The 13,243-nt window shown below is 33.7% G+C and overlaps 2 long non-coding RNA genes across 3 annotated transcripts; both read left to right on the plus strand.

Annotated features, from left to right (window-relative positions):
• Positions 1-3,809: 3,809 nt before the first annotated feature.
• LOC133179814 (uncharacterized) lies at positions 3,810-4,989 on the plus strand. The gene is made up of 3 exons (XR_009720197.1): positions 3,810-3,896; positions 3,927-3,975; positions 4,865-4,989. It is a non-coding gene; the product is annotated as an uncharacterized LOC133179814 (long non-coding RNA).
• A 1,230-nt stretch (positions 4,990-6,219) lies between these two features.
• On the plus strand, positions 6,220-13,198 carry LOC133179803 (uncharacterized). 2 transcript variants are annotated; one of them, XR_009720186.1, is made up of 4 exons: positions 6,220-6,462; positions 8,642-8,748; positions 9,028-9,122; positions 13,103-13,198. It is a non-coding gene; the product is annotated as an uncharacterized LOC133179803 (long non-coding RNA). The 2 variants fall into 2 exon arrangements; XR_009720185.1 differs by lacking the exon at positions 13,103-13,198 and adding an exon at positions 10,056-10,138.
• The last annotated feature ends 45 nt before the right edge of the window (positions 13,199-13,243 follow it).

The raw sequence follows: 13,243 nt of genomic DNA on the forward strand, positions 1-13,243 counted from the left end.
TAACACCTGCTTGATCAGAGATGCGCTGCCAGTTATCTCCTCACACTAAACTCATTAATTTATCTCTAATTTGACATGCAATTTTCTGCTATCAAAATTTTCCTTGACCAGTGCCTGATCATTACACCCATGGGAGAGGTGGAATTTTTGTTGTTACAGATTGCTGTAAAGAACATAATGAAAAAAATAAGACTAGTATTTTCTTGATATAACACTTTTTTAATAAAGATACTGCAATACTCTGACATCTTTTGGGATTGTGTAATTTAAAAGTTAAAAGACATAGTTTTTTGATTCTAAGTCTAATGGTTTTCTAGTTATGATTTTTCCATATTTGGCCATAGCGTCTTTATTAAAGGTCAGAACGACATGGTTTTAATGTGCGACACACCTTCTACCCTAGATGTATCAGCTGACAAAGTTTGATAATTCTAGGCATAATAGTATTAAAGTTATGAGCCGGACATGAAAAAGCTAACGGACGGACAAACATGAACGCTATACAGTCCCTGAAACGTTCTACTTTCCCATTTTTCCGTTCGCTCACCGTTCGTTCAGCGTGCGTTCACCGTTCGTTCACCGTGCGTTCACCGTTCGCTCTCCGTTCACAGTTTTGCGTTCACCGTTCACCGTGCGCTCGCGTTCACCGTTCACAAAGCGTTCAGCGTTCGCTCTTCGTTCGTTCACTTTGCGTTCACCTTGCGTTCAGCGTTCACTTATCGTTCAGTCTTCAGTGTCATTCGGAACTCCGAAGTGAAAAGACTTATCTTTTTTAAGTAAGGATTTACGGTTTTTTTAATTTAATAATTTACATATCGTGTTTAAAGAATCATTATTTCATGGGGAAAAAATTATCCACAATATTCTAACTTGTTATTATTTTACTATTCTAACTTAGATGTAAGGTTATTTATTAATTTACTCTGGAAAATAAATGTTGTTATAAGTATGTACCAAAGTAGAACGATGCTGAAAAATTAAATTTAAACACGGGCAATATACAGATACCTCAAGCACTGCAACATTTTATTGTTATGTTAGACCACAAATCGTTAATAGAGAGATAATTATCCAAGTCAAATAATTACGCAGCAAAATTACGAAAATATTTATTTCTAACATATTTCTAACACGTTTTTTTTTCAATTACTACAGAAATATATTATAGAACTAGTTCTGAGAGTTATACATAGTACTGCGGATGTCCTGTTAATTTATTACCTTTGGAGCGAATTGAATTGATTATGTGGTTAAAGGAAATATTTATTTAAAATGTAATACACTACAGAATTTTCTCTACTATAATATATAAAGTCTATAGCTATAGAAAAAATTCTTCCTTTACAATAACTTTGATATGTTTGCCATTCGATATGATTAATAGCAGCCCCCCTTTTTCCCCCTAAATCGGTTACTTATTCAGTATTTCCAGTTTATTTTAATTAACATTTAAAAAGAAGTTAATGTGTTTTGTAGCACAAAACTTTCAGTCTCAAAACAAACATGCATCTAAAAAAGTCACTAAACAATTGTAGTTCAAAATGTACATGTGTCGGCGGTGGTATTTTAAATTGGCAGAGAGTATGTTTCAAATTCAAGAGTTAATGCCCAATGTATTTTATTTATTTATTTATTATTGAAATGTTGGAATCAAATCTAGAAATGATAAAAATAAATGTTAAAACTTGTTGGAAATACTCGCACTTCGTCTTCAGTGTGACGAGACTTTCACACCTGCACAGTATCGAATGATTTTGATTGACAGGACAAGCACGTGGACTTCGTGTGAACTTGAGGCAGGAAAATAAAAACGAGTATGACTGTCAAATAGATGGATTAAAATTTTGTTGATTTAAAAAAGGTTACTTTAAACTGTCTGATACATTTAGAAAAATAATTAAGAATTTTTGTTTGATATAGGTACAAACATTTCGTGAAGCCTGAAAGTGGGGGGGGGGGGAATTTCTCTCTCTCTCTCTCTCTCATTTGTCTGTTTAATAAAAAAAAATTGACAGCATATTACTTAAATATCAATTTCTAAAAATTTAATTTATAGCAAATAATATGAATATGCCTCTTCGTATTATCTTGTCCGAGTATGATCACGGGGAAATATCTACAGGTACATGTAGAAGTCTGCTCAATAAATCATCATGGAAAATAGAAATGACACATCAATATATATTATTACACTAAAAATTTAAATACGAGCGTATTTATACAATACGTCCACTGACCTTTGTAATTATTTTTTTTTTTCATTATTTTACACGAAATCGCCTTGGCACGGGAATATATGAATGGCCGTTACAACCGTTTTAATTCATTCTATAAGTCAGAAGTTTTCTCTTATTTGGAATGGTTTTTTAATTTCAAATAAGAATAAACATATTTATTTTCCAACTAAAATAATTTTATCTTTTATACTACAGCGTTTGGCAACAATTGCAATGTTTTACAGCGATAAAAATCGTGTGATTAAAAACTTAAAGTGCATGCATCGTCTTTCTTAGGATAATTTTGGAGCATTTATTTAATTTATTTATTCATTTATTGATTTGTTTATTTATTATTTTTTTGGCACCTGACATTAGAATGCAATAAAATAGTTTCAATGCAAGGAAAAGATCAGAGGCATTCCGAATAAATCGTTCATCTTGCGTTCACCGTTCGTTCACCGTTCACTTTGCGTTCGCGTTTGCGCTCCGTTCGCATTCTGCGTTCGCTCACCATTCAGCGTTCACACATTGTTCACCAAGTTGCGTTCAGCGTTCACACATCGTTCACTCACCGTTCGTTCAGCGTTCGTTCACCGTTCGTTCAGCGTTCGCTCACCGTTCAAGTGGGAAAGTAGAACGTTTCAGGGACTGTAACATAATACGTCCCGTCGTAAGACGGACGTATAAAAATATATAATGAGTAATTAAATTTTCACTGTAAATGTTTAAGGAAATTGTGAACACCTCTCACATCTAGAAAACATTAGTGATTTGGTACTTTCTCTGAAAAACCCAGCGGGGGGTATTTGTCCCTTTTGGACAGTTCTAGTTTATTATTACCTTATTTTGAATGCCACCAAAATTAAAAACATGATTTTTTTGGGATAATTCATTAATGTAATTCTTAAAGCCTCTATTTGACAATTTAAGTGCTGATGAGATTCGTATAGCGCGGCTCCATGGAAGTGAGTTAAATACAGAATACTTTAAGAAGCATGGTTTTAATGTTCAGATCATCGTGGAGAAGAAGGACGGATTAGGACTGGTTGTTCCCCCTGCTCAGTTTTCCATACAGGACGTGGAGAATAATGTTGGTAAGTCAACACTGAAAAACTATATATTGTGTAAGTATGTAGGCTTAAATTATCATAAAAGAATATTATAACATATTCCAGTTTGTACATCATTGGATAAACTATTGTTACTTAGTAGGAGTGTAACAGTATACCAGTATAAAGCTATAATGCAAAACACAAAAGAATTGTACCCTATAGTGATACAAAAACCATATGCTTTTAGGGCTCTTGATTCTCTATAATTGGGGCCGTTGAACGGCCCCTTTTCTAATGCAGAAAAGGTACCCTTTTTTCCCAGAAGCAAAGTGTAAATTTCCCAATTTTCTACAACAAAATATTTTTTTTAAAAATCTTAATCAATGACACTTAATCACCAACAAGTGAAAGTGAAATGAACTAGTTCTGTGTATGACTGTATTAATTAGTTCATGCCACCTATATTCGTAAACTGGTTCAGCTTCAGTAAAGAACCAGATTTTCCATATTTATCAATGATTTGTTTTTTTAGGCTGAATGAGAGAGATAGATGTTATAGATGTATCAAAGCAGGAGGATTATGAAATGTTGATGAGGGAATGGACGGAGTATTATAACAGTCCAAGTCATCAGTCTGGAGTTCTCCAATACAAAGTAAGTCACAAAGTAGACAACGTCATCAGTCTGGAGTTCTCCAATACAAAGTAAGTTATAATGTGTACAACGTCATCAGTCTGGAGTTCTCCAATACAAAGTATGTCACACAGTGTACAACGTCATCAGTCTGGAGTTCTCCAATACAAAGTAAACTAATTATTATGTTATAGTCTAGAGTTCTCCAATACAAAGTAAATTACCTACTGTTAAACTTGTCGAATTCAGACACCTCTGGTTCCCTAGAAACTTGATAGATTAGACAACATTCCAGATTAGAAAACATTTTGCACAATAGAATTGACTGATAAGACTATGAGTTGTCATTGTATTAGGGAAGATTGTGGAATGCACAGCATCTGGATTAGACAAGTTTTACTGTATTATAAAGTCACCCTTAAGTTCTTAAGAAGTAGAAAGACAGTTTCTTATAATGTAAATAATAATTTAAAAGCTAGGACATTTCTGTACAAAATAAGATGAAGAACTTGTACACGTAGAATGATGTACTGGCTTGAAGCCTCTAGAAACTTATTTGAAGCATAGTTACAGTTCTCCAGGACACTCTAGCAGTGAAAAATTTGGGCTTTATAAAAAAGTTAAGCTTGGTAATTTCACCTTATTTCATAAATGTGATGCAAGTTAGTTTCACACACTTTGTTAGAGCTTTTTAACTACATTAATTTTCTGAGATGTTGATCATTCAAAAATTGTTCTGAGTCCTTTATAACTCATGTTTTTGCAGGATTTTACAGCTTGTTTTCTCAATCTTTACTTCTCAACCTATTCATTGTTCACTTCCTTGAAAACTGTTAATCTTGTGTTACTTCATTCCAGTGATCCTCCCTGTCAATGTTCTATATTCCAATCCCCCCCCCCTTTATCAATGTTCTACACCCCCTTTGTGATAATTTTCCTTTATAACAATCTTTATTACAGGATGTCCGAGCTGGTCTTCCCTTCCTCCATTGTCCGCAACTTGAGTTGGGTCAGTAATTATTTCCCTGAGCAGCTGCCTGATGACTGCACATACACACGACCTGAAGTCCAGAAGTATTGTCTGATGGGGGTGAGGGACAGCTTCACAGATTTTCACATTGACTTCAGGGGGACGTCGGTCTGGTATCATATTCTGAGGGTAAGAAAGGAAAATGTGTCTGTGGTGAAAGTTCTGAGGTGAAAGTCCAAAAAAAACTTGAATGTACAAAATTATAATCATGCACAAAATTATAACTGCATGTAGATTCACAACGAATAATCAATTGTTATGGGGTGTACATGTACTTGTCACAAAACAGGGCTAGAAATAATTATTTTTATTTACTGGTCACTCGGGTTATCACCTTAAATTTTTACTGGTCAGCTTAGTACTTTCACTGTCCCACTGGGCCAGTATATTTTCAAAAGACTGGCCCAAAACCATAAGAATAATAGTAATATTTTCTTTTATATTGTGATACTTAAGTACATTTAACTTAACAAAACAAGAAACAGCAGAAGTTGGAACATACAACCCTGTCAAGTTAACTAGCTTGACTGTGAATGAATTTTATTTTGCATAAAAAAATGCTGACCCAAAGGGCACATGCCCTCTGCAATCTACTAGCCCAGATTGAAAATTCACTGGCCTCAGACCAGCAGGCCATCAATTATTTCAAACCCTGCAGAATTGTTAACTTAAATTGTATATATAGACTATATAAATTTGAAATCACGGTTTTCAGGCCCGTGTGCATCCATTTTGAGGTATTTGCATTCCAAATTTTATCGTATTTTTGATAAAATAAGAAGTTGGTAATGCTGAGACCAATCCGGAAATAAAAGTTCCGCCCTCATTTTCTCGTAGTTAGTACTTGAATATCGCATCCGGTAGCCATTTTCAAAGAAAACCTGGCTACTTCTTTTAAAAATACACTTGAAGATAATGCTTAGGATGTTCACACGTTGATAAGCAATGGATATTGCAATCCTATTGATCAGACATGGAAAGTATATCATGAACAAAGAATTTTTTTCATAATTGTATAGAAAATTCGGGTAATAAAAAAATAATCCCCCCCCCCCATCTACTTTATCGTCAATAAAATGATAAAAAAAAAAAAAGGCCTCCCGCCCGCGTCTGTTTTGGAGAAAATTGGCCTGAGAACCAGAAAATTAAATTTATGAAGCCTTAGTCCTATGAAAATTATATGACTATTCTTGTGGAGCATTTTGATATTAAAACACACACTTATCTTAGAATGATTTTTTTTCAGATGTGTATGTAAATGAGTCAATTTATTGCAGGGTGAAAAAATTTTCTACCTAGTTCGGCCCACACAAGCCAATCTATCATTATACAAGTCTTGGGTGTCGTCATCCAATCAGAGTGAGACATTTTTTGGAGACCAGGTTGATGTATGTTATAAATGCGTCATCAAGCAGGGGCAGACCCTCTTTATCCCTACTGGTTGGATCCACGCTGTGTTCACGCCGATCGACTCCCTCGTGTTTGGCGGGAATTTCCTCCATGATTTCAACATTTCACTACAGCTTCAGTAAGAATTTCTTATTACTTTATAAAAAATTAAAACTTGATTTAGTTAGCAGGCTTTATAAATGTATTTCAAGTCATAAGAACATTTTCACAGATAGTTTAGAACTTTCAACATTTTGATAGTTGATTAAGCTTCAATTCACCAAAAAAATTCTTTAAAATCTTTAACTTTTCCAATGTTTACTCTTATATGAAATAAACAGAGGACGGGACAGGTCAACAGGTTGGTAAACATGTAGAACAGCCATATATTTACATTTAAATGTTTTCCCTTATATAACACTAAGCAAGGCATATTTAATTCTGTGTAAAAACAGGTTTGTCTTGTGTCCTTTAATTCATTGTTCAGTCATAGTTGAACCGTTTACTTTATGAAAAAGATCATAAAGATAAAAAGAAGATAAAAGTCCCACCTATGAGGTTTTTTGAGGTCCCTGTTTGCTCTGCTCCCGATTTGTATTGTTTTTATTGGACTTTTGAGCTTGAATACTGTTTGTTATCTCCGCATTTCATAATCGATTGACATAATTGCACAGTGATGTCATGAATGGTGGACGAGTTCAATACATTCAATTTATACTGTTGAGGTTTGAAAAATTAAATTATTTTATGAGTTTAAAACTTAAATACATAATATGTGTTGTAAATCAGTCTCAAATGTAAATATAAGTAATAAAGTATCATTTTAAAACTTTTATGAGAATGTAAATACGGGTTGGCATGTGATCAAATCTACCATAAAGACCTTCGGGCTTTATGGGATTTGATCAATTGACCAACCCATATTTACATCCTGATAAAAGTTTTAAATGTTACTTTATTTCTGAAGTAACCACCCAATTAAAATCTAAACTATTGAAAAGATTGTTATTTTGAGTTTGAGTCTCTTAGCATCATTTTCATCAGATTTGGTGCTTATATTTTCAATGTATTCTTCAAACTTTTCAGTTGATCCCCTGATAATTTTTGTTTTGCCTGTTTTTATGCCCCTGGATCAAAAGATCCCAGGGGTATATTGTTTTTGTCCTGTCTGTCTGTCTGTTGTCAACTTTAACCTTGCCCATAACTTTTGATTGGTTGGAGCTATGACTTTCGTATTTCACCTGCATATTCCTTGTGACAAGACCTTTCTTTGGGTACTCTCATATTTGACCTTTTGACCTTGACCTTAGAGTTGACCCACTTTTGCAAAATTTTATGAGATTTTAACCTTGGCCATAATTTCTGAGCAGTTGGTGCTTGGGGTTTCAAACTTCACATGTGTATTCTTTTCTTTGTGACAAGGCCTTCCTTTGGATACGAAGAACTTTGACCTTTTGACTTTGACCTTGGAGGTTGACCTACTTTTGGAAAACTTTAATCTTGGCCATAATTTTTGAACAGTTGGAGCTTGGGGTTTCAAACTTCACATGTGTATTCCTTGTGACAAGACCTTCCTCTGGATATCAACCTTTTTTGACTCTTTTTACCTTGACCTAGGAGTTTGACTTACTTTTGAAAAATTTTAACCTTGGCCATAACTTTTGAACGGTTGATGCTAAGGCTTTCATACTTCACATATGTAATCCTTGTGACATTACCTTCCTTTGGATACCAACCACTTTGACCCTTTGACCTTGACATAGGAGTTTGACCTACTCTTGGAAAACTTTAACCTTGGCCATAACTTTTGAATGGTTGGTGCTAGGGCTTTCATACTTCACATATGTAATCCTTGTGACAAGACCTTCCTTTGGATACCAACCACTTTGACCCTTTGACCTTGACATAGGAGTTTGACCTACTCTTGAAAAACTTTAACCTTGGCCATAACTTTTGAATGGTTGGTGCTAGGGCTTTCATACTTCACATATGTAATCCTTGTGACAAGACCTTCCTTTGGATACCAACAAATTTGACCTTGACCTTGACATTTTACTTACTTTTAAAAAACTTTAACCTTTGCCATAACTTTCGAACAGTTGCAGCTAGGGCTTTCAAATTTTACAGGTATATTCCTCGAGGCAAGACCTTTCTTTGGGTACCAACATTTTTTTATCTTTTGGCCTGGATTTTGACTTGCATTTGAGAAACTTTAACCTTCGCTATAAGCTGCCATACGGGGGCATCAAGTGTTTCACAAACACATTTTGTTATTTTTTCCTGAAGGCTTTGTACAGTGTGTGTTTTTTATTTCTCAGGGTTTATGACATAGAGAGGAGAATCAAGACCCCATCCAAATATTTATTTCCTAGTTTTGAGACTACCCACTGGTATGCTGCCAAATATGTCCTGGATGCCATCAAAGGTAACAGTGATTTATATAATAAAAACTTGTGTTAACAAACTGGTATTCATCTTGTTATAAACCATTTAATAATGTGTTTAATATGCAGAATGTTTCCTCAGTTACTGAAATTAATAATTGCGGATGCTCTTCAAACTGATGCATGGTGAATGAAAGTAAATAACAATTGGCTTACAGTTTCCAATAGATTGTAACAGACATGCAGATCTTGACCACAGAAATTGAAATTTGTCATCCTTTTGAGAACAAATTTTCAGAATCCCTTCTTTTTTCTGACAGATTACACTTAGGATTGCAGGCGACCCCCGGAATATTTACTGATGGGGGCCAAGTCTCTGGCCATGCACCTGAAGTCTTGGACACAGCAGAAAGATGTAAGTTGTGAAAAAGGTCATGGTCAACTCTCGCTAGAAAACTCTAATAATAATTATAATTAATTGGTGTATGGGCAATGGATCACTATATACTCTAGGTTATGTTGTTGGTAATATATAATGGGCAGAAAATTTGAAAGTGGTGTTATCATTAGGTGTTTCTCAAAGTGGTGTTATCATTAGGTGTTTCTCAGAGTGTTGAAATTGTCCTTATTCATCTTTAGATGTTTATCAATGAACCATTATAGGAAATACACATTTACCTTTGTATGGCTCCACTTTAGTACTTGCCCACTATTTTTTCTGATAAATGACCCACTATTTGACTGATGTAAACCCAACTCCTTAAATTGATACCTGCTTCACTTGTTCTTTTTTTTAGGATATGCTCGTACAAGTATGTCCCACTATTTTGCTATTACATGTCCCAGTATTTTCTGATGTGCATTTTATTCCCCATGGTTTTACTGATGTATGCCACATTATTATACAAGGTTGAATTCTTTTGATATTTTTTGTAGAACTGAAGTGTTTATTTATGAGAGGAAAACTTGGTGAAAAAGACAGATTTCTGTCAATACTCAGTTTTTTATGAATTCAGGTGCAATGAAATTAATGAAGAAAAGTTGTTCAAGTTCACAAACATTTTTTTAGCAGTAGGACATACATGTACTGTCTTAAGCAGGTTACCCAAAAGGGTCAGACCACCTTAAGCATGCCAACAGCATCTCTGGCTGTTTCTGTACTGTCCTGTTACATAATAGAAATGTACAGTACTCTGCAATATTCCAACTCCACAGATCCCTTGGCTTATAGATCTATAATACCTAGAATCTACCACCTGTATATCTCGTGTAATTGAGATCTGTAAAATAGAGAGTCCGTCTGTACTTTGAGTAATGAAATCTGTGATATTTGCCTTCCTTTTTACAGTTAAACAACTCCTATCTGGTGATTGACCTTTTATAAGTAGGCTGCTTGTGTTATCCTGTATTATCCCGTGTCTTTTGTACAGCTTTTGATATCTTTCCAGATTTTGTATCTTTTTTTTTTTATATCAACTGTTCACAGCTCTGCTTCTTCAATGGGCTGGTTTTGATTTTTTTAATACCTTTTATTTACAATTTTTTCTTTGTGTTTACCTTTTCTTAGAACTTTTTTAAAAAGTTATTAATTGATGTTACATGTATAGACTTTATAATACTCCTGACCTAAGTAAAATTTGAAGCCCCTGAAAAAGTAATCTCTTTGTCTGTTGGGGACCATTTATCTTGATGGTGTGAATGAGGCTTACAGACAGGTTTATACATGAAACAAGATATTTGACTGAAAATTTCATTAAATACATGTACATATGCCTGAAAAAGGGTCTTACATGTGTACAATAATTCAAATGAAAAAAAAAGGTTGATGAGGGTAAGGGGTTAGTGTTCAAATAAATGACCAGGAATACAGTGAAGTAGTAATTGTGTGTGTGATCACCAACATAAAGGGCACCTGTTTGCTGTATTTTATTGTAATCTGTTAATTTTAAACCGGAAACTTAGATATTGTCAATGATTAATGCATGATGCATGATGGCCATATTTATGTTTAATATTCAATATTTAAAATATACCAAATCATATTTTCAAAACTATAATTGAAACTTGAATTCATTTTGTTAAGGAAAAAGTACCAGTGAACTTTCTTTACAACAGAATAAAGCAATTTAAAAACACACTTGCAACTGTATGTTACATTACAGTCAAACTTGTCATAGCGGTCACCTTTATCCAGCGGTCACCTGTCCTATGCGTTCATTTTATTTCCTCCCAATGAATTTTCCTATATATTGTAACTCTATTAAGCGGTCACCTGCGTAACGCGGTCAGCGGTCATCAAATTACATGTAAAATCGCCGTTTTATCTCGTATATAGCGGCCATTTTAACCGATCACGTGACCAGATCTAAGTCAGGTGACTCTCAATTTTCGTCACTAATATAAATAATTGGTCTTGTGTAGCGAGATCATGAAAAAAATAATTGGCCTTATTAATTGGATAATTTGTTTATTTAACAAAACTGAACAAGGGTGTCAGTGACCGAAAAGGCTATCGGGAAAACGGACTTACGAGAATCTTAATCTTATTGAATTGGAATCTGGTTAAAATATTCTGAATGATACACAAGGCATCCTTATATTTTATCTATTAATGGATACAATAATTAGGTGTTTCCTGATTATTAGTTCACGTTTGGCATGCCCAACTCCGATAGGTGTAATTGCATAAATGCATGACAGGCCGTTTTTAACACATTGGAAACGTATTATTTGTAGAAACCCTATTTTTTTTTTGTTTATTCAATGTGTCCTGATTATCTTGTGATTTTCAACTAGGTAAGACGACAGTTAGAGGATTAGTCACGCTTCATTGGTCACAACACCTGGGAATTTGATATCAATTTGTATTATGCACTGCTTTGATAAACGGAGAATATTATGACTTGTCTGTTTATTACGCTACTAAGTATTTAAGTATTATTAAACATACAGTTATCAGGACTAACTAAACTTGTTTTTAGAGGCAGTTTAGATTAAAAAAAAATACATCATATTTTATTCAAGGTACAACATGATAATGTAATCTTATAATAAAAAAAAGTTTTGTTGTTGTTTGGAGGGAGGATAATCCAGTGCCCTATTAGACTCAATATATATTTTTGTTGGAGTCATCAAATTTATCTTGAACTTAATCTTGAGACTATTTAAATTTAAAAAAAATCTAACTGAGACCATTGATTCCAAAACACATCTTTCTTTAATATTCCATGATGTAGTATTTCAAAACACAGAACTTACATAAACTTATTGGAAAAGAATTTTTCTTGAAAAAAGATGAACCTCTTTTCAAAGGTCACCTCTCTATAAAGGTCACTTTTAATGGTTCCCACAGGTGACTGCTTAATACAGGTTTGACTGTATGTCTCAAAATCTTTCCTGGAAGATAAAGTTTAATGATTTAACGAAGAAGAAAAACAATGAACACAATAAATTACCAGGTTTTCAGTGGTTTGGTTGAAGGTGTTATAACACCAGTCCTTTATTACTTATAGTCCAAGTCACAACTAATTTACCCCCTGCATGAAACAGACAAATGTTTGGCTAGTTGGTTGCTTTGTATTCTGCTTATAAATTGAATGTTCTTTTTTATATGTATACTGAATCTGACACTGAAGAAACAAGATAATTATATATTTGTTCTTGTTTGTTTTGTTTTTTTTTTCAATTACATGTAGTAAATAACAAAATATAGAATGTTACTTCCGTTTTGTTTCAAGTCAGACTTTTTAATCATTATAATGGTAATATGGTGTACAGAACATTTTAAATTTTGAATGGTTTTTGACATAAGAACTTACCTCTTTCACATGTGATATTCATATCATTTTTCAGAACTTTGCAAATATTTTTGCAAAAATGTATAGCTTATTCACATTATGTGTAAAGAAATAGATATGGGAAGGTGATTTGTGTTTAAAGGTATTGTTTATAATTGATACCCTAAAAGCCCTAAAATGTTCATTGATAAAAAGCTATGGAGCTTTTGTCAAAAATCAGCTGACTTGTAAATTTCTTTTGATAGTTTACTACACACTTTTTCAACTAACTTTGACACAGTGAAATATAGATTGACTTCCCTAGTGCTTTTAACAATTACTGCTTCTATAGAGAATCATAAATATGTAATCAAGAGATTGGGCGCAGGGTCAGCTGCTTCTGTAAAATTTGAGATTGAAAGTAAATATACATGTATCTTTTTTTACTTGTAGCAAGTATTTTAGATTCAGATTGATGAAACATGAGAAAAATTAATTTTATCCAAAAATAATTTCTTGTTAACTGATATCTGCAAAGATTTGAAATAACAGTACTAGTCAATGTGAGTAACCTTGCTTTATGCCAGTGTGTTGATGAAATGTGTGTTTAAATTGCCAGTTCTTAAAGAATGCCAAACATGATGTTCCTGAGCACCTGAATTACGGCTGTCTTCTTAAGGACCTGCAGAAGGAAATCTGGGCCTTCGACACTTCGGTATTTAAATATCCTTCAATGAATTGTTTTAAATGATATAAATAC

Source organism: Saccostrea echinata, unplaced genomic scaffold, assembly GCF_033153115.1.
Source record: "Saccostrea echinata isolate AGI-Se365-2 ecotype Australia unplaced genomic scaffold, CSIRO_AGI_Sech_v1 ptg000005l, whole genome shotgun sequence".
Classification (NCBI taxonomy): Eukaryota; Metazoa; Mollusca; class Bivalvia; order Ostreida; family Ostreidae; genus Saccostrea; species Saccostrea echinata.